Consider the following 17,885-nt stretch of genomic DNA (forward strand, 5'->3'; position numbering starts at 1 on the left):
ACCAGAACAAATATATGAAAATCAACAATCAATGACAAAAATCATGCACACCAACAAGCACAAGAAAAATGCTATCAGGAAATCAGTCCTTCTCCAGACTTTTCCTCTGCTCCTACTAACAGAGAACACTTCCCACTAGAATAAAAAGCTCCATGTGGGGAAGGCTTTATTTCGCTCACAGCTCATCAGGGCCTGGCGTGGACCATCTGAAAGTGCTAGAAAACATATCCCACTGAGGTCAAAGTTTAATGGGCATCACCATGGTTTTGTTCATCCCTGTGGGTGTCTAATAAACATTTGTTGAGTGATGGAAAAGACTGAGCTGTAAATGTGAGTTTCTGTCCAAAAAGTTAAGACATTCAAGATGTACATATCCAGCTGAGTTATATTAATATTTGTCATGAAAGGAACAGGAATGTTCCTGTAGACATGCAAGTTGAAGACACCACCCACTTACTCTCCAGACATTGAGAGAGAAATCAAAATTAAGAAGATGCTGCCAGGGGAATAACCATATAAATGCCTTTTTTTTTTTTTTAATGTGGACCATTTTTGAAGTCTGTTGAATTTGTTAGAACACTTCTTCTGTTTCATGCCTTGGCTTTTTGGCCACGAGGCACGTGGGATCCCAGCTCCCTGACCAGGGATCAAACTTCCACTTCTGCATTGGAAGGCGAAGTCTTAACCACTGGATCACCAGGGAAATCTCCTAGATGCATTCCTTAGTGCTGCTGCTGCTGCTAAGTCGCTTCAGTCGTGTCCAACCCTGTGCGACCCCATAGACGGCAGCCCACCAGGCTCCCCGGTCCCTGGGATTCTCCAGGCAAGAACAATGGAATGGGTTGCCATTTCCTTCTCCAATGCGTGAAAGTGAAAAATGAAAGTGAAGTCACTCAGTCGTGTCTGACTCTTAGTGACCCCATGGACTGCAGCCTACCAAGCTCCTCTGTCCATGGGATTTTCCAGGCAAGAGTACTGAAGTGGGGTGCCACTGCCTTCTCCTTTCCTTAGTGCACCGACCCTCAACTCAGAAATCCAGCAAACTGTGCAGTCTGGGGGACTGTCCAGCTGCAGGGTTTGGTACCGAGTATTTCCCTTGGTCCTCCTCTGCAGCTTTCCTCCCACCCTGGAACTATGATACACGTTTCTCCTGCAACATCCTTTACGGCCAGTACAGACGAAGCCTCTGGCCACATGTGGGGCACATCAGTAACTGATGCCACCTTTTCTGTCCAAGCACAAGCCGATGGCTGGGGGGAGCAGCTACTGAAGCTTTGTGGATGCTGCGCTGGGAGACACACCCAACAACAAGTCATTGTTTCTTCATCTACCACGGTCCAAGTGATGTGGGAACATCACAGGGGCCACTTTCTCTGCCAAAGAACTTGGGTTATGATCTTCTGCACATTCAAAACTCACACTGAATGAACCAAATCTTCCTCCACACCCTTAAACAGGAAAGACTCATAAACCCCTCAATAGCCAATGTTTTCCGCCATCAAAACCCTCTTTTATATCATCTTCTCTGAGTGGTTCCAGTTTTAGAAATGAGAGTATGCAGCATGATCTCAACCACGGAAAATAACACTCCCCCCAACTCCAAGCAGAGCACAAAGGAAACACATGAAAATGTTACAAAGGCTGTCTTTGTTTTGCGGGATTCCTCTGGCTGTTGCAATTTATTTCATCACGTTCAAAATTTAGAGTTAATTTTAAAAATTAAAAATTCTTCTTTAAAGATGTAGTCGTAAATAGTGCCTTTCCCCCCAAAATCAGCATATACAATGTTAGATGTACCATATGATCCCAATTATGTAGACAAATATGCACAGCAAAGAAAAAAAACAGAAAAGAATGCTAACTATTTTTTCTTATTTCTGCATTTTCCAAGTTTTCTATAATGAGCATATTCATTTTAAGTGCATTTAAAAAAACGCTTTAACTTATTCCATTACGAGTTAATGCATGCATATAGCCTTATGAAGAATATTTAGATAATATTTGCCGATAAAATCTCCCTCGATATATCCCATCTCACTTATTGTTGTTTTAGTCGCTAAGTCGTATCTGACTCTTTTGCAACCTCATGAACTGCAGCCTGCCAGGCTCCTCTGTCCATGGGATTTCCCAGGCAAGAATACTGGAGTGGGTTGTCATTTCCTTCTCCAGGAGATCTTCGCAACCCAGGGATCAAACTCGAACTTCCTACATCGACAGGCAGGTTCTTTACCACTGAGCCACCAGGGAATACAAAATATTTAGATAACATTTGCTAGTAAAACCCCCCTTGACATGTCACACCTCATTTGCCATCCCCTAAAATGAAAACTATTTATCAGATTAGGGTTCATAGTGTTATCTTTCAAATGACAGGGAGATTTGGTCGGGTGGGGGGGGGAATGTCTTTATTTTTAAGAAAATGAACTAAGACAAAATGAGCAACAGTAAAGAACTTACTCAACCAATGCAGGGCTAACACAAAAATTAAGAGATCAGAAGGACTGTAGAGATCACTTAATCTCATGTTGCCATTTTACAGATGGGGAAACTGAGGCTCAGAGGCAGACTGAGGTTAGACGACAAGCCTCCTCCTCCTTGATCTTTGGCCCTAAGCCTTGGTGCTAATGTTGCCATCAGGGCTGGAGAACTAGGTCCGGCCAGATGGCATGGCAGAAGCCAAACCCCACGTAGGACCCCTCCCCAGGCTGACCCCCACACGGCTCCATGCAAGAAGACCTTTGCCAACAAGTCTGGCTCTCAGCTCAACCATGAGCCACTTCCCATCTGTTTGTGGCCAGTGAGCCCCCGCAAAGGGGGGGTGACCCGGGAGGAAACATCTGTGCACACAAAGAGGAGTCATAAACGCACTTGATTTTCCCTTTTGGCAAAGCCTCTTCTGCTTATTTTTTTTCCACTCATTGAAATGCAAAGCTCCATTCCAACAAGGAGGCCTGGAAGATTCCAGAGGCTTCGAGGAACCACAGCCTCCGCTCCGCGACGGGGGCTCCCTAAAGAAGGTTATGCACGATGTCTGGGCTGTGGACACGGATAAGAAAGAGAAGAGGCAACCCCCACAAACCACATGGATGGCCACAGACATGCCTCTGCTTGTCCTTAAACCTAGCTTCTCACCTTCAGCCAGGGCAGAGGAAGTTCAAGTGTAAGTTCTACAGCGTACCAGCCATATAACCTCAGGCAAGTCACTTCACCTCTTTGAACCTCTTTTTCTTTTCCACATGCAAAAACGGAAATACCACCTCCCCCTGCACAAAATTCTTGCAAAGACTGAATAAGAGGGCCAAAATGATGGAAGAAACTTTGTAAGTATCAGCTGTACTTCCACACTGTTCCATCCCCATGAAACCACTGAGCAACCTTTAGGAGACTCATCAGCTGAGGTCCCCAACGCTGAGTCACTCCTGCTGCACAGCTTGCGGGCTAACCTCTCAGAGTGACACCATATGACCTTCCTGACACAGACCGAGCTCGCTGAAGGACAAAGAGGAACAGCACGTGACAGGGAATCAGCACGCTCCGTGGGGCAAGACTAGGATTTTGGGGACCAGCAGAAGGGGCCAGTAAAATCTGTGGGGCCTGGAAACACCTATATCACCAGGGTTCCTGGGAAGTTGGTGACCGCTAGCAAATCAGATCAAGAAACAGACACGGCCTTGCACAAGAGCTGTGAACCCACCTACACAAAGCCCTACACAAGGGCCTGGCAACCTTCCCAAAGGGGCCCGCGTGTGCCTTCATTTGAATTGTTGCCATCAGCCAGGACACCTGGAGAGAATGCTTCCAACCCTGACTTCAAGCTCCTAAAAATGAGACAGGTTGGGCTTCCCAGGTGGCACAGTGGTAAAGAATCCGCCTGCAATGCAGGAGATGCCAGCTTGATTCCTGGGTTGGGAAGATGCCCTGGAGAAGGAAATGGCTACTCACTCCAGTATTCTTGCCTGGGAAATTCCATGGACAGAGGAGCTTGGCGGGCTACAGTCCATGGGGTCACAAAGAGTCAGACATGACTGAGCACACATGTTGGATAACAAGGAGGACAAAGGACCAGGTCTCTTTCCCCCCGCAAAATCGATTCCCTCTGTCTGCACTTCACCATTTGTCCTTATCTTCTCTGGAGCTCTTCTTGCTTAAGCACTGTCAATCCTGGGTCAGTAACATATCTATTGTGGCTTATGTGACCTTTACAAGAATCCTGGGAGAGAAGTATTCATTTTATAATCAAATCATTTTCATTTTAGAATCGAATAAACCAAGGTCTTACCACTAACAAGACACAGAACTGGTTTGAGCCCAGTGTCCTGTCTTCAAGGTAGATGCTTGCCCACTGACCCCAAGTCATCTCCCCGGTTCCTCCATGAATTAAGGCTCATCCTGGCTCATCCTGCTCCAGCCAGCATGGAGATCCATCTTGCTCTGTCTGGTGGGCCAGCCTTCTCACTTCTTGCTGTCTCCCAGGAGATGTCCCCCACAACCCCCACCCCACCAGCCCATCTTCCCTCCCCCTGGGCTGGTCCTCTCATCACTGCCACGGCTGCCTTGTTCAGGGGTTGATGATGAGTGGTCGCCACGGCTTATTTACCCGAGGTTCCTGAGAACATGAACAGAGTCCTACTCGAATCTGTCCCCAGACAAAGAAAATGCACCCAACAAGTACAGCTGAATCAATGGAGCTCCTTCAGTCTCTGAGTAAGACTGTCAGTCCACTAAGAAAGTGGGTTTCTTAATTTTCCAGGGTCACCAGGACATGAAGGGGAGGGTAAGGGGAAGAGAGGAAGGAGGAAGGCAGAGGCAGACACACAGCCCATGTGTTTACCTATTTTATGCTGGGAGGGCTCTTACATACCACACGCTGCAGGGGCCCCCAAATCATAAAGGAACAAAATGGGCCAGGGGCAAAGAAGGCAACAATGGCTCAGTCAGGGTCTCTGAAACAAGCATCTCACAGGCCTAGTGCCCTTCAAGTAAAGGCACTCGGGAAAAAATGTACTCTCTTGGCTCACTTAGGCTGTCCACTGAAGTCATTAAAGCCTTTAACCAGAGAGAAAGTGGACAGAAGCCAAGTGATCAGCTATGATGACAGCAGCCTGAGTTACCAAGGAGAGAGCTGAAATATACATCTGTGATGGGCTCTTACATCTGAGTGCTAAAAGAATTGGTATATTATTAACATTTCCACCTAAGGACTCCCAGCCCATGAATGCCTGGTCACCTATGATAAGTTTCAGCCAATCTGGGCCCTCGTCATGTCATTCATTCCTGGGCCTTGTTTGTTGGGGTCACACACTGCTGTTTCCCTGGGAAGCCAGCACAGTGACTATGCATCTCCCCAGGATGGTCAAAGGCATTAGGGCTCCTCACCACGATTGCCCCCAATGGGATGCAGAGACGGAAGTGCCGGACAAAGTGCTGGGATTTGTGGAGATTCTGGAGCCAGAAGAACCCCTCCTGCCCTCAAAACATGCACAGGACTCTGCCTGGAGTGGCGTCAGGTGAAACCTTCAACTCCTTCTCTTTGGTCAGGGGTCCCTGCCTTTCTTCCCTTCTGGGTCTTAAAAGGATGGAAAGTGACCACACAGGGTGCTGGAAGCCTGTCTGTGCTCTGAGCCTCAGAGCAGTGGTCCTCAGCCTTCAGCTTCTTCAGCAGGGCCATCAGAACACAGACTGTTGGGCTCCACCCTCTGTGTTTCTGAATCGGCAGGTCTGGGCAGCACCATTAATGACCTGCATTTCTGAACAAAATCCTAAGGGATACGACTGCTAGTTCAGGCATCACACTTTGAGAACCACTGATTTCAAGGCAAAAAAAAAAAAAAAAAAGCACCTGTTCTAAGTCTATTCCTTAAAGATTCATCTTTAGGAGACTGATACATTCACTTTCAAAATAAGATTCTTTAGTATCTTCTTGGAAACCACTGACCCTCTCACTTTCCTTCTTTTCATACACATGGGTGCAGGGTCTATTTCCTATTTCCTAACCCTAAGAAAAACATCACACAAATACTGGCAACGGTTTCATTATAGTTTTCAGTGCTGGCGATCACAATAGGGATGGGTGGGGACTGGGTCAAACTGGAACACCCTCCATCATCATCAGCATATTGATGTCATGCAGGACAGTGGGCTCAGTGTCGTCAAAACTAGTCTTTTTTTTTTTTTTGCAAGAGAGGCTGGAGATTTGAATTCTTACTATAAAATCTGTAGATTTTTGGAGGTTGGTAATCAACTCAACAACTTTTAAATGAAACCATGGGCAGAAACAAAAAACCACCACCAAAAGCCCCTGGAGTTTTCCCACTGGCCACCAGTGTGTAGCTCCTGGTTTTAATTGTTGTGGACCTGCCTAAACAGTCATTTGAAGAGAGGGTGCCCTCGTGTTAAAGAACTGAATACCACCATCCTAGACTAAAGGTATAATTAGCACTTTTACCCTGTATTAGGGCTTCCCAGGTGGCTCAGTGGTAAAGAATCCGCCTGCCAATGCAGGAGACACGAGTTCCATCCCTGGGTTTGGAAGATCCCCTGGAGGAGGAAATGGCAACCCACTCCAGTATTCTTGCCTGGGAAAAAAATCCCAGGGACAGAGGAGCCTGGCTGGCTACAGTCCATGGGGCAGCAAGGGAGTCAGACATGACTGAGTGACTGAACAACAAAACCCAGTATTAGTCACCCTCTTGCTAAGACCTCTTACTACTAAGACACCTGGTGAGTGAACTGAATACCAAATTCCGGGGTATCAGGACACAGCTTCCAAGGGCTGAAAACGTGTGACCAACTACATCTCACCCAGAGCTGAGCACCCCAGCCTGGCTCCAACCTTCTTTGGAAGAGAGGCATGGGATGAGGTTTGGGAACCAGAAGGGTGGACCCTGGAAATTCCATGCTACTCTGTCTATGGAAAAATGGTGCTTCAACAGTTGATGAGAAGGTTTGGAAGGGGAGGCAGTGAGTAAGGAAGCTGATATACAGCTTAAGGAGAGAGGCATGCATCACCAGCTGGGCAGGGAGGCAGAGAAGGCGTTCAGAGGCAAAGCCAAGTATGGAGCAGGAGGAGGAGAAAGTGAACCAGTACCACAGCCTTGGGGAGGACAGATGCACATCCATCGGGTATAAAGGTGGATGACACAGCTGTTAGAGTGAGCAGAGATCCACCTCCTCCATGGGATCACACACACTGAGCAGCTGGGGAGCCAGAACTCTGGAAGCATGGTGCCTGGGGATGAGGACGGCTGGATTCATTCCTCGCGTTAAGCAGTGCAGAGCTCTGCAAGGCTCCGGGGCAGGGGAATGTGTGTTTTGGGACCGCTGGGGAGGGAGCAGGGGGAGTGGGCAAGGATCACAGGTATCCTTCTCAATCTGCCCAAAGGGAACTCTGCTCTCAGGTCCTGGGAGAAGGGGATGCCTTCTGGTCCCCTGGTCCCCTGACCTCACGCCTCCCAGCTGGCCTGTTTGGCCCCATCTGAACTGCCCACTGCATCACCCCAGCTTCTCAAGATAATGCTTGCGTGGGTTCTCCCCACTGAGAACCCATACTTCCTCCTTCTAGCTCTTCCTTGAAAAGGACATCCACTCCCAGCCACCCACAGGAGACTTCAGGCTCACTGGGTCACCACTCCAGGCCAGCAGTTGTCGTTTTTTTGTCTGTTTTGAAAGTTTGACCCAAAGTAATAAGCACATTTTATTTCACAACCCAATATACATGCAAAGCAAAAGTTTCACGAGGCAATACTTGCTTTTACCACACGCAACGCACTCTGCTGTTTTCCCCTCTTTTCCATGCTGGCTAATACAGGTTATAGACACAAGGTGGCTAGTGATGCCTGCTTTAGTAAACAAACACTGCTTTATCTGCTCTCAACAGCTCCTCTTTCTAAATTCCCCACTGGACACCTACCCCCCCACTCTCCATCATAAATTCCTGCAAGGGATTCCCTTACTTTGCACTTTCCTGAGCCGCCCAGAGAGACATGCAAGCTCTTCATTTCCAATCTCTCTGCACCAGACTCTCTGCACTTGTGGGCACCCAGGATTACTGTACACATTTCCTCTTTCCAAGAACAGAGTTGGTGCTTTGCTGTACAGTAGAAAATAACACAACATTGTAAAGCAACTATACTCCAATAAAATTTTTAAAAAAATAATAAAAAGAAGAGTTGGGAATTCCCTGGCTGTCCAGTGGTTACGACTCTGTGCTTTCACTGTTATAAGCCCAGGTTTGATCCCTCACTGGGGAACGAAGATTCCACAAGCCACATGGTACGGCCAAGGAAAAATAAAGAAAGAAAAAAGAACAGGGTCCGAGCCTTTGGATCTAGCACACTTAAAATATCGGTTGAATGTTTGATATCATGGAAGAGGGTGCCCAGATGACACTTTCTAAACGATGATAAAATAGTAGTGCATTTCAAGGCATGTCTGAAACCCAATCTCCAGCAAAGCCCTCTGCTGCTGGCGGCAGCCTCTCCCTGTCACTGGGGAACGGAGCCGCGTGGATGCTCGTGGTTTCCAGGCCCCTCGTCCTCAGAGGCATGTACCCCCACGAGGGCCCCAGTGTTGTCGCCGACAGGTCCACACCAGCTGGGACACTGACCGTCCACAACAGTGCTGGGGAAGAGATGCCCGTACTCCCTGGGGAAATCCAGCCTCGGAAGAGTGGACACAGTGGTCACACGGGAAGCGGCTGAATCTGTTGAATCCAAGTTTTCCAGACTCCAACTTCCATGCTCTTTCCTGAAGCCTTAATGGCTTCTGATCCTGTTATGTAATCCTGGGTTCCTTACATGCCCCCCCAACTTGTGACTTAAGAAAGAAGCACCCCCGAGTAATGGGCCCCCTCTCTGCAGCCTGGTGTGTATACCCTCAGCCATCCTGACCCCATGACAGAAGTGCCCACAGGAGGTATGGGTACCCAAGTCAGAAGATCCTAGGGGAGCTGGTTCCCGCCCCAGTCTCTCTGACCGGCTGTGTGACACGGGCAGAGCGTGTACCTCTCTGGGCTTCGCCCTCATCTAGAGGCGAGGGAGTTGAACCAGCCGACTCCCAAGGTCCCTTCCAGGCTTCTCCTGACTACTCTACCTGTACCACGTGGAGCCACCCAGCCCCAACAGGGAAGGGAGAAAAGGCTAAAGAGAGGAGGCGAAGTTCCGGACCAGGGAACCCAGTCAAAGTGAAAACAAGGAAAACTGACGCAGCACTCAGCTCACTGCAGACACCATTCTGCCCAGAGGCTGGCTCCTCTTTCAGGAGCCTCAGGTCCCCCGCTGGCAGACTTGGTGAAGGGAAGAGGAAGGGGGAATCTGTGGGGAAACTGAAGACTCACACCGCCCCCACCCAGCAGGAGGCCGTCCAAGAAGGACTTGCCTCCTGGCTTTCCGCAGGTGTGGCAGGTGTGGGGGCTGCCTCCCCCACTCCGCTCTCACCCTGCTCCAATGAGCTTCGAGCATCTGCCCCGCAGACCAGTAGCACCGCCCTGGGTGCCCACTCACCTCAGCCCCACAGACCCTCCTCTTGCAAAGCTGACCCGCTGGTCATTTTCTGCCACTGTCTCCACATCCGCTGCTTCCCCGTGGCATCAGCTAATTCACTGTGCAAAGCAGCATTTATATATAGAAAGTTGCAGCCACGCAGGTTAGCATTAAAATAGAGACTTGACGTTGCTGTGGCAACCAAACAAATGATATTCAAAACGAAAGTAAGTATTCTGCAATCGGGTAAGCATGTCCACAGCCTTCCAGGACAGCTGTGCCGTTTCCCCCGCGAGGGTGGGTGGGACAGCTCAGCAGAAGGGCCTGGTCCTCCATCAACCTCCTCCCTGTGAAGTCACCCCTCTGCTTTCAGCTGTGGCCGTGGCCCTCTGCACAAGCTCCTTCTTGAAGCCAACTCCTTACCCAGAACAGACCTGAGGCCAGGACATTGAAGGGGTGCGGTGACCCTGACCAGGTGTGTCTATCTGCAGCTCTACTCCTTAAGGACCAAGGGGAAGCAGCCTGTGTTATTTCTAAGGAAGCTTCTGGAAACAAAGGTGGCTTCTGTCATCTGTCGGCCACACGCAATCAAGAGGCATCAGTGAGCTGAGTGACATTTGGCAGGCAGCTTCCCCTCTCTGAGCCTCAGTGTAAAAATAAGGGGGCACACTACTATATGTAAAATTGATAACTAATAAGGACCTACTGTATAACACTGGGACCTCTACTCAATATTCTGTAATGGTCTATATGGATGAAACAGAGTGCACAGATGTATAACTGACTCACTTTACTGTGCACCAGAAACTAACACAACACTGTAAGTCAGTTAACTGTGTCCTCGGTAGTGTCTGACTCTTTGTGACTCCGTGGAATGTAGCCCACCAGGCTCCTCTGTCCATGGGATTTTTCAGGCAAGAATACTGGTGGGTTGTCAATTCCTCCTCCAGGGATCTTCCTGACCCAGGGATCAAACTCGTGTCTCCTGTGTCTCCTGCACTGGTAGGGGGGTTCTTTACCACTGAGCCACCATAAAAGTTAAAAAGAAAAAATAAGGGCAGGGGGGATGAGGGACTGAAGAAGCAGCTTAGTCCCTCCTACCTCTGCAATTCTAGGATGTGCATCTTGTCTCCTTTCTCACTTCTGTTTTTTACTTTCCTTGTTTCCTTCGTCCCTGGACATATGCCTTAACCCTGCCACATAAGCCCTGATATGTCTACAGCCCCCATCTCACACAGGAGCTCCTGGTTCCTGGTATGGCATGTGGAACAGCCCTCCACCAGTGCTGTTCAGCACAGCCACCACCCAGAATACTCACAGCCATTAAGTCAAAAGGTATGGATTCTGTTATTCAAGGAGCCACCAAGAGCCAAGGGGCCTTAGACAACTCTCTGCGCCTTTCTGAGACTCGATTACGTATTTCAAAATCAGACATGATCTGCAATGACTAAAATTTAAAAGATGGACAATATCAAGTGCTGGCATGGATGCAGAGCAACTGGAAATCTCATCCATTGCTGGTGGGAATGCAAAATGGTACAGCCACTCGAGAGCAGTTCAGCAGTTTCCTACAAAGTTAAACATATACTTACCAGATGACCCGGCAATTCCACTCCTAGGCACGTACCCCAAAGAAATTAAAATATAGGTCCACAGCAAGTCTTGTACACAAATGTTCATAGCAGCTTTATTCCTAAGAACCCCAAACTGGCAACAACCCAAAGGATCTCAGCAGGTACTAAAGAACAAACTATGGAACATCCATGCAATGGGATATTACTCACCAACGCAAAGGAACAAGCTATCGATATATGCCACAACCTGGACCCATCTCATAGATATTAAAGAGGCCAGTCTCAAAAGGTTACCTGTTGTATGATTCCATTTGTATGATATTCTCAAAAAGACAAAACCACTGTACAAGGATGGATGACCCATGAAGGGTTAGGTCAGAGAGGGGATGAATGCAAAGGGAGGGTAGGAGAGAAGATCTTAGAGTGATGAAGCTCTTCTATATCCTGGCTCAGGTGGTGGTCACATAAGTCTATAATGTGTTAAAATTCACAGAACTGTATACCTAAAAAGGTCAATCTTATTGTCTAGAAAAAACTAAAATACATGCTACTTTCACCTTGAAAAAGAAAAAACAAAACACAGACAATGATGCTGTCTCCTTATAGAACAGATCATTAGTGGGCTCCTCCCAAGCAACAGGGATACAGTGTACAGCATAGGGAAATATGGCCATTATTTTGTATTAACTTCAAATGGAATATTTATATCTATAAAAATATTGAATCAGTATGTTGTATACCTGAAAATTATCTTTTATAAACTAAAATTTATAATTTATTATAAAATTTATTTATATTTATAATTTTAAAAAGGGAGGGGCCCTCACCAATAAACTGTAAAGTCCTGAGAACTATTAGTTACTGATACCGCTTTTAATTACAAAGAGCCTCTTCTTGTTTTAGACGAATAGTTCTCCACCTTGGACCAGGAGCAGGAGCAGCAGCATCACCTGGGAATCTGATCAGAAGTAGAAACTTTGGGGCATCAACCCAGGCCTCCTGAATCAGAAATTCTGGGGGTGGGGTTCCACAGTCCGTTTCTGACAAGCCTTTGGGGTGAATGATTCCAATGCATGCTGAAATTTGGGGACCACTGGCCTCCACACATCCATTAGATCCATCTAAGGCCAGTCCATCACAGATCCTTCTGGCCCTTTAATGTCTAAAGTACAGATGCAGACAATGCCTTTTTCCACCTCCTCCTTGCTCACTGACTCTTCCTCTTTTCCCCCTCTCCCCGTCTCTGCCTTTATTCTGCCCCCAGGCCAGCCGTTGCCCTGCAGGGAGGAGCAGGGGCCACAGCTCTAACTGACATGGAATCACACGTCCTGTTGGGATGCCTGGAAGGAAGAGTCACTGTGACCTCAGTCTTGGGAGGAGCTGGGAGGATCAGGGAGGGGCCCTGGGCTGCACACAGGGCTGCAGGCTCTGCAAACACTCTTCCCTTCTGACCTGGCCGCCCACCTCCTACTCTCAACTCCTGGAGCACTGCTCCAATCAAACCCTGGAAAGGCACCACGTCCCGCTTACCCCAGAAGGACAACTTCAAAGCTGCTTCACATGGACCCTGGCTCCGAAGCCACGCAGAGATGACGGATCACAAAGGCAAAATCAGAACCATATGGACTTCGTAGTCGGCAAAATAAACAGAATTACAGCATCAGGGTTGGGGAGAAGGAAACCGGGGTCTGAGTGTCTGGCCCAGAGCCCAGGTTTGGTGGCCCCCAGCACGGGCTGGGCTCCCTGGCCTCTCCTCCCCGCCCACAATGCTTACAAACAGTGCTGGGGCACCCGGCGTGCTAGTCCTCCTCACCGAGGACTCTATGAGCGAGGCTGCTTCAGCTGACATTTACTGCATTTTTATATTCTCTTTTATGGTGCACTTGAAGATAGTTCAACTTCTTTTCTAGTTTTGCACAAATATGCACAAGCACACTCAGCCACTGGTGACAGCACCAGGAGCCTCGGGGAGGGGTTGGGGGAGCAGCTGTGGCCCCCACTGTGCTTAGTCGCTCAGTTGTGTCCGACTCTTTGTGACCCCATGCACTGTAGCCCCCCAGGCTCTGTCTGTGGGGATTCTCCAGGCAAGAATTCTGGAGTGGGTTGCCATGCCCTCCTGCAGGGGATCTTCCTAACCCAGGGATCGAACCCGGGTCTCCCACATCGCAGGTGGGTCCTTTACCAGCTGAACTACCTGGGAAGCCTCACCCCTGCCCTCTTCTACACCAATGGTCCCTTCCTTCCAGAGAGAACCGTGCTGGGCATACAGCCAATCGTGCTGGGTGCACCCACTCCCGGCCTCATTTGCATCGTGGAGCAGAGAAGCTCTTCCCCAGTTTCTAGGGAAACAGCATGGTGGTTCGAGTGGCCAGTGTTTCTGAACTGGGGCAATTTTGGGGACATCTGGCAATGTCTGGGGACATTTACTGGCTGTCACGATGGGGGTAGGAGTGACCGGCAGGAGTATCGGTTCCCTATTGCTGTCCTGACAAATGCCCACAAATTCAGTAGCTTCAGTTCGGTTCAGTCGCTCAGTTGTGTCCGATTCTTTGTGACCCCATGAATTGCAGCACGCCAGGCCTCCCTGTCCATCACCAATTCCCAGAGTTCACTCAAACTCATGTCCATCGAGTCGGTGATGCCCTCCAGCCATCTCATCCTCTGTCGTCCCCTTCTCCTCCTGCCCCCAATCCCTCCCAGCATCAGAGTCTTTTCCAATGAGTCAACTCTTTGCATGAAGTGGCCAAAGTACTGGAGTTTCAGCTTTAGCATCATTCCTTCCAAAGAAATCCCAGGGCTGATCTCCTTCAGAATGAACTGATTGGATCTCCTTGCAGTCCAAGGGACTCTCAAGAGTCTTCTCCAACACCACAGTTCAAAAGCATCAATTCTTTGGCGCTCAGCTTTCTTCACAGTCCAACTCTCACATCCATACATGACTACTGGAAAAACCATAGCCTTGACCAGACGGACCTTTGTTGGCAAAGTAATATCTCTGCTTTTGAATATGCTATCTAGGTTTGTCATAACTTTCCTTCCAAGGAGTAAGTATCTTTTAATTTCATGGCTGCAGTCACCATCTGCAGTGATTTTGGAGACCCCAAAACTAAAGTCTGACACTGTTTCCACTGTTTCCCCATCTATTTCCCATAAAGTGATGGGACCAGATGCCATATCTTAGTTTTCTGAATATTGAGCTTTAACCCAACTTTTTCACTCTCCACTTTCACTTTCATCAAGAGGCTTTTTAGTTCCTCTTCACTTTCTGCCATAAGGGTGGTGTCATCTGCATATCTGAGGTTATTGATATTCAGTAGCTTAAGGCGACACAAATTTCTTAGAGTTCTGAATTTCAGAATGGGTCTCACTGGGCTAGATCCAGGGTGTCAGCAGGACTATGTTCCTTATGGAGGTTTTAGGGAAGAATCTGTTTCCTTGTCTTAATTTTCAGCTTCTAGAAGCCACTTGCATTTCTTGGCTCCTGGCCCCTTCATCCATTTTCAAAGCTAGTAATGGTGAATCGAGTCTTCTTCATGCTGCTTTTATCTCTCTGAAAAATCAAAGTGTTAGTCACTCAGTCGTGTCCAACTCTTTGCAACCCTATGGACTGTAGAACGCCAGGCTCCTCTCTCCATGGGATTCTTCAGATAAGAGTACCAGAGAGGGTAGCCATGCCATTCTCCAGGGGATCTTCCCAACCCAGGGATTGAACTCCTTATATCTCCAACATTGCAGGAAGATACTTTACCATCTGAGCCACCAGGGAAGCCCCTGATCTCTTTGGTTTCTTCTTTTTCTTTTTGATTGAGGGGGAGCAGGTAATGAGTAGTATATGGGATCTCAATTCCCTGAACAAGGATCCAACCCTCGCCCCCTACATTGGAAGTACAGAGTTTTAACCACTGGACCGCCAGGGAAGTTCCCTGGTTTTTCTCTCTTTCATCCTCTTCCACTGATAAGGACCCTAGTGATTATATTGGGGCCTACCTATATAATCCAAACTACTCACCTCCAGGTCAACTGCTCTGCAATTTTTTTTATTTTCTTGCTTTAATTTTTTTAAATTATGAAAATATGATAACACATATACAGGAGACTTGGAAAATACAGAACAAGGTTACATATAGTTCCATTATATATATATATCAATTATTATTTTAAGTAGATAAATTAAGATTTTTTAGTTGGCATTTCAATATCAAACTCTCAAAAATTAATAGAATAAATAGACAGAGAAGTACAGTAGACCCGAAAAGCACTGAGAACCAATTCAACATAATCAAGATTTAAACAATTTTCACACAGTTGCTGCTGCTGCTACTGCTAAGTCGCTTCAGTCGTGTCCGACTCTGTGCGACCCCATAGACGGCAGCCTGCCAGGCTCCCCCATCCCTGGGATTCTCCAGGCAAGAACACTGGAGTGGGTTGCATTTCCTTCTCCAATGCATGAAAGTGAAAAGTGAAAGTGAATTCGCTCAGTCGTGTCCGACTCTTAGCAACCCCATGGACTGTAGCCTACGAGGCTCCTCCGTCCGTGGGATTTTCCAGGCAAGAGTACTGGAGTGTCATCGTCTTCTCCATTTCACACAGTAGTGGGATACAAATTTTATTCAAGTTCCCACAGACCATAAACTAGGAGACACTGCAACATATCCCGGGACATAACACAAGGTGTGATTTGTGACCTTAATTCCATCTGCAACGTCAATTCCCTGGACCATGTGACCTAATACACTCACAGGTTCCAGGAAGGGGGGCTCTGGACATCTGGTGGGTGGCATGATTGTGTTGACCACTGGCATCCAGTGAGTAGAGACCAACGATACTACTGAACATCCTACAATGCACAGGACCCCCCAGCCCACAACCAGGAACTATTCACCCCCAAATCCCCAAATGCCAGTAGGGACGAGGCTGAGAAACTCTGGTACAGCCTAATACTGATCAGGTTCTCAGTGACCCTGACTCAAGTCCATTTCCATGGAGAGACCAACCACTGGACCTTAGGAGAAGCTGTGACTCACGATGAAGGAGGAACACTTACCATTCTGTTTAATATTTTAAAGTAGATTCTGTGTTCCAAAATCATCCTCAAATGATTCTTTTCTGAAATACATACAAGCTTTAAAAACAAATAAAATGCACCCTGCCCACTGAAGGCCCAAGAACACAGTGGACATAGATCATTTAAATCCCTTTACATAAACAACTTCAAATAACATGACTAATCCTGCTTTGCTGTCTGATATGCTGTTTGGTCTCAGAAACCCCTGAATTTGCAATCCAGAAGTGCTCACACGCCCATGTTCTCTCTCCTCTCTCCCAGGAGGGCTGAGCCACCAGCAGCTGTTGAGAGTACTTAATGACCTAGAGGTCTCAGTCCCCACAGCAAAAGCCCTCCAGCCCCTGGGCTCCTGTGGGTAGCCAGGGGAGCCCAGCATGGGTGAAGCCGCAGCTGCTGGGGCAGCCTGGGGAGGGGAGGGCTGTGCAGGAGGCCCCGTCCAGCCCTGCAGACCGAAAGGGTCAGAAAGGATGCGCCTCCGCACAGGCAACCTCCATCCTACCCCCTGGGCCATTCACCGGCCGGGGCTCCCAGAGTGGGTCAAGAAGCAGCAGCAGAGATCGAGTTGGTGATGGTTTCCTGGCAATTCCCTGGCAGGGACAGGCAGGACCTGTGAACCCCACTTTTCTGTCATTCAGACAAAGGAGTTCCTACTCCCTCCCACCTCCACCACAATGATGAGCAGAGGCACGGTGGCACCGGGCATGGGCACATGTGTCCCCATGTCCTGCAGCCCAGACAATCCCCTGCTCTCTGCTCTACACCTACTGCTTATTTAACTTCTCTGTGGCAATTATCCAGCATTTTCTGCCAAAGCCACCATCTCTGCCCCAAAGCATGTGAAACACCAGCTCTAGTGAAGCCAGCCCCGTGAGTGAGATGCCCTGGCACTCAGGACCCCTTGCGCCAAGGTGCTGGCCACACAGCACACCACGTGCGTCCATCTGTCTGTCCTGCAAACACTTGCCATGCTTCTACTAAGCTCGAGACACCATCTAGACCTGGAAACCATAGCAGCCGAGACAGAAGGGCCTTGTCCACAAGGAGCTTAACTCTACTGAACGGAGAACAGTAAGGCTCGGCTCCAAACATGGATGAACACTATCTGATTTAACAGGCAAACCAACACCGGAGGAAGGTGAAAAACCATCTTCATTTTCAGGTGATAACAACCACAACAATAAACACACAACACGACACTGTATGGCTAAATGTCCTCATCAGTTCATGTACGTTCACCACAAGCCTGGAGGTAGGTTCTGGAAGCACAGATGGTCCCTGGCTTATGGTGACTTTTGTTGACATCGACTTACGATTTCTTGACTCTACGATGGTGTAAAAGCTCTATGCATTCCGTAGAAACTTGCTGAACTTGCACAGCTGGCTCCGGACCTCTTAGTGAGTCACCTCTCCTCTCACCTGCTCAGTGTGGCAGCTTCCTGACCGCCACCCAGCACAGCTCAACCACTGAGCATTCTGCCTGCAGAATGCCTCCTTCTGGACCCGGGCCCCAGGGCTCCCACCTCCAAGGGGCAGAGGGATCCTGTCTTCATGTGGCTCCAGAAGCCCCTCTGTGGTTCAGTCCCCACAGTGAGTCACCTCCCTCCTGGACTGTTGCCAAAGAGAAAGCCCCATTGTGGTGGGAGCACCCACCCCCACTTCCCTTTTCCAAGCACGGCTTTCACCAGATCGAACATTAGTCATGTAAATGCCAACAGAAGTTCAAAGACGCTTTGATAATGGGATTTTCTAATGCAAGCAGCTGCTGCT

At 48.4% G+C, this 17,885-nt stretch overlaps 1 protein-coding gene across 3 annotated transcripts in view; it reads right to left on the reverse strand.

The window, feature by feature from the left end:
* The window catches only part of GAS7 (growth arrest specific 7), a 210,140-nt gene that overhangs the window by 103,804 nt on the left and 88,451 nt on the right, over window positions 1-17,885 (reverse strand). The window contains exon 1 of one of the 3 annotated variants that reach the window (XM_027516627.1): window positions 9,501-9,598. The exons of the other annotated variants lie outside the window; for them this stretch is intronic. The gene's annotated coding sequence lies outside the window, so the exon portion shown is untranslated. Of the gene's footprint in view, window positions 1-9,500; window positions 9,599-17,885 lie in introns of those variants that run through there. 3 annotated transcript variants of the gene reach the window in all.

Source organism: Bos indicus x Bos taurus, chromosome 19 (assembly GCF_003369695.1).
Source record: "Bos indicus x Bos taurus breed Angus x Brahman F1 hybrid chromosome 19, Bos_hybrid_MaternalHap_v2.0, whole genome shotgun sequence".
NCBI classification, from domain to species: Eukaryota; Metazoa; Chordata; class Mammalia; order Artiodactyla; family Bovidae; genus Bos; species Bos indicus x Bos taurus.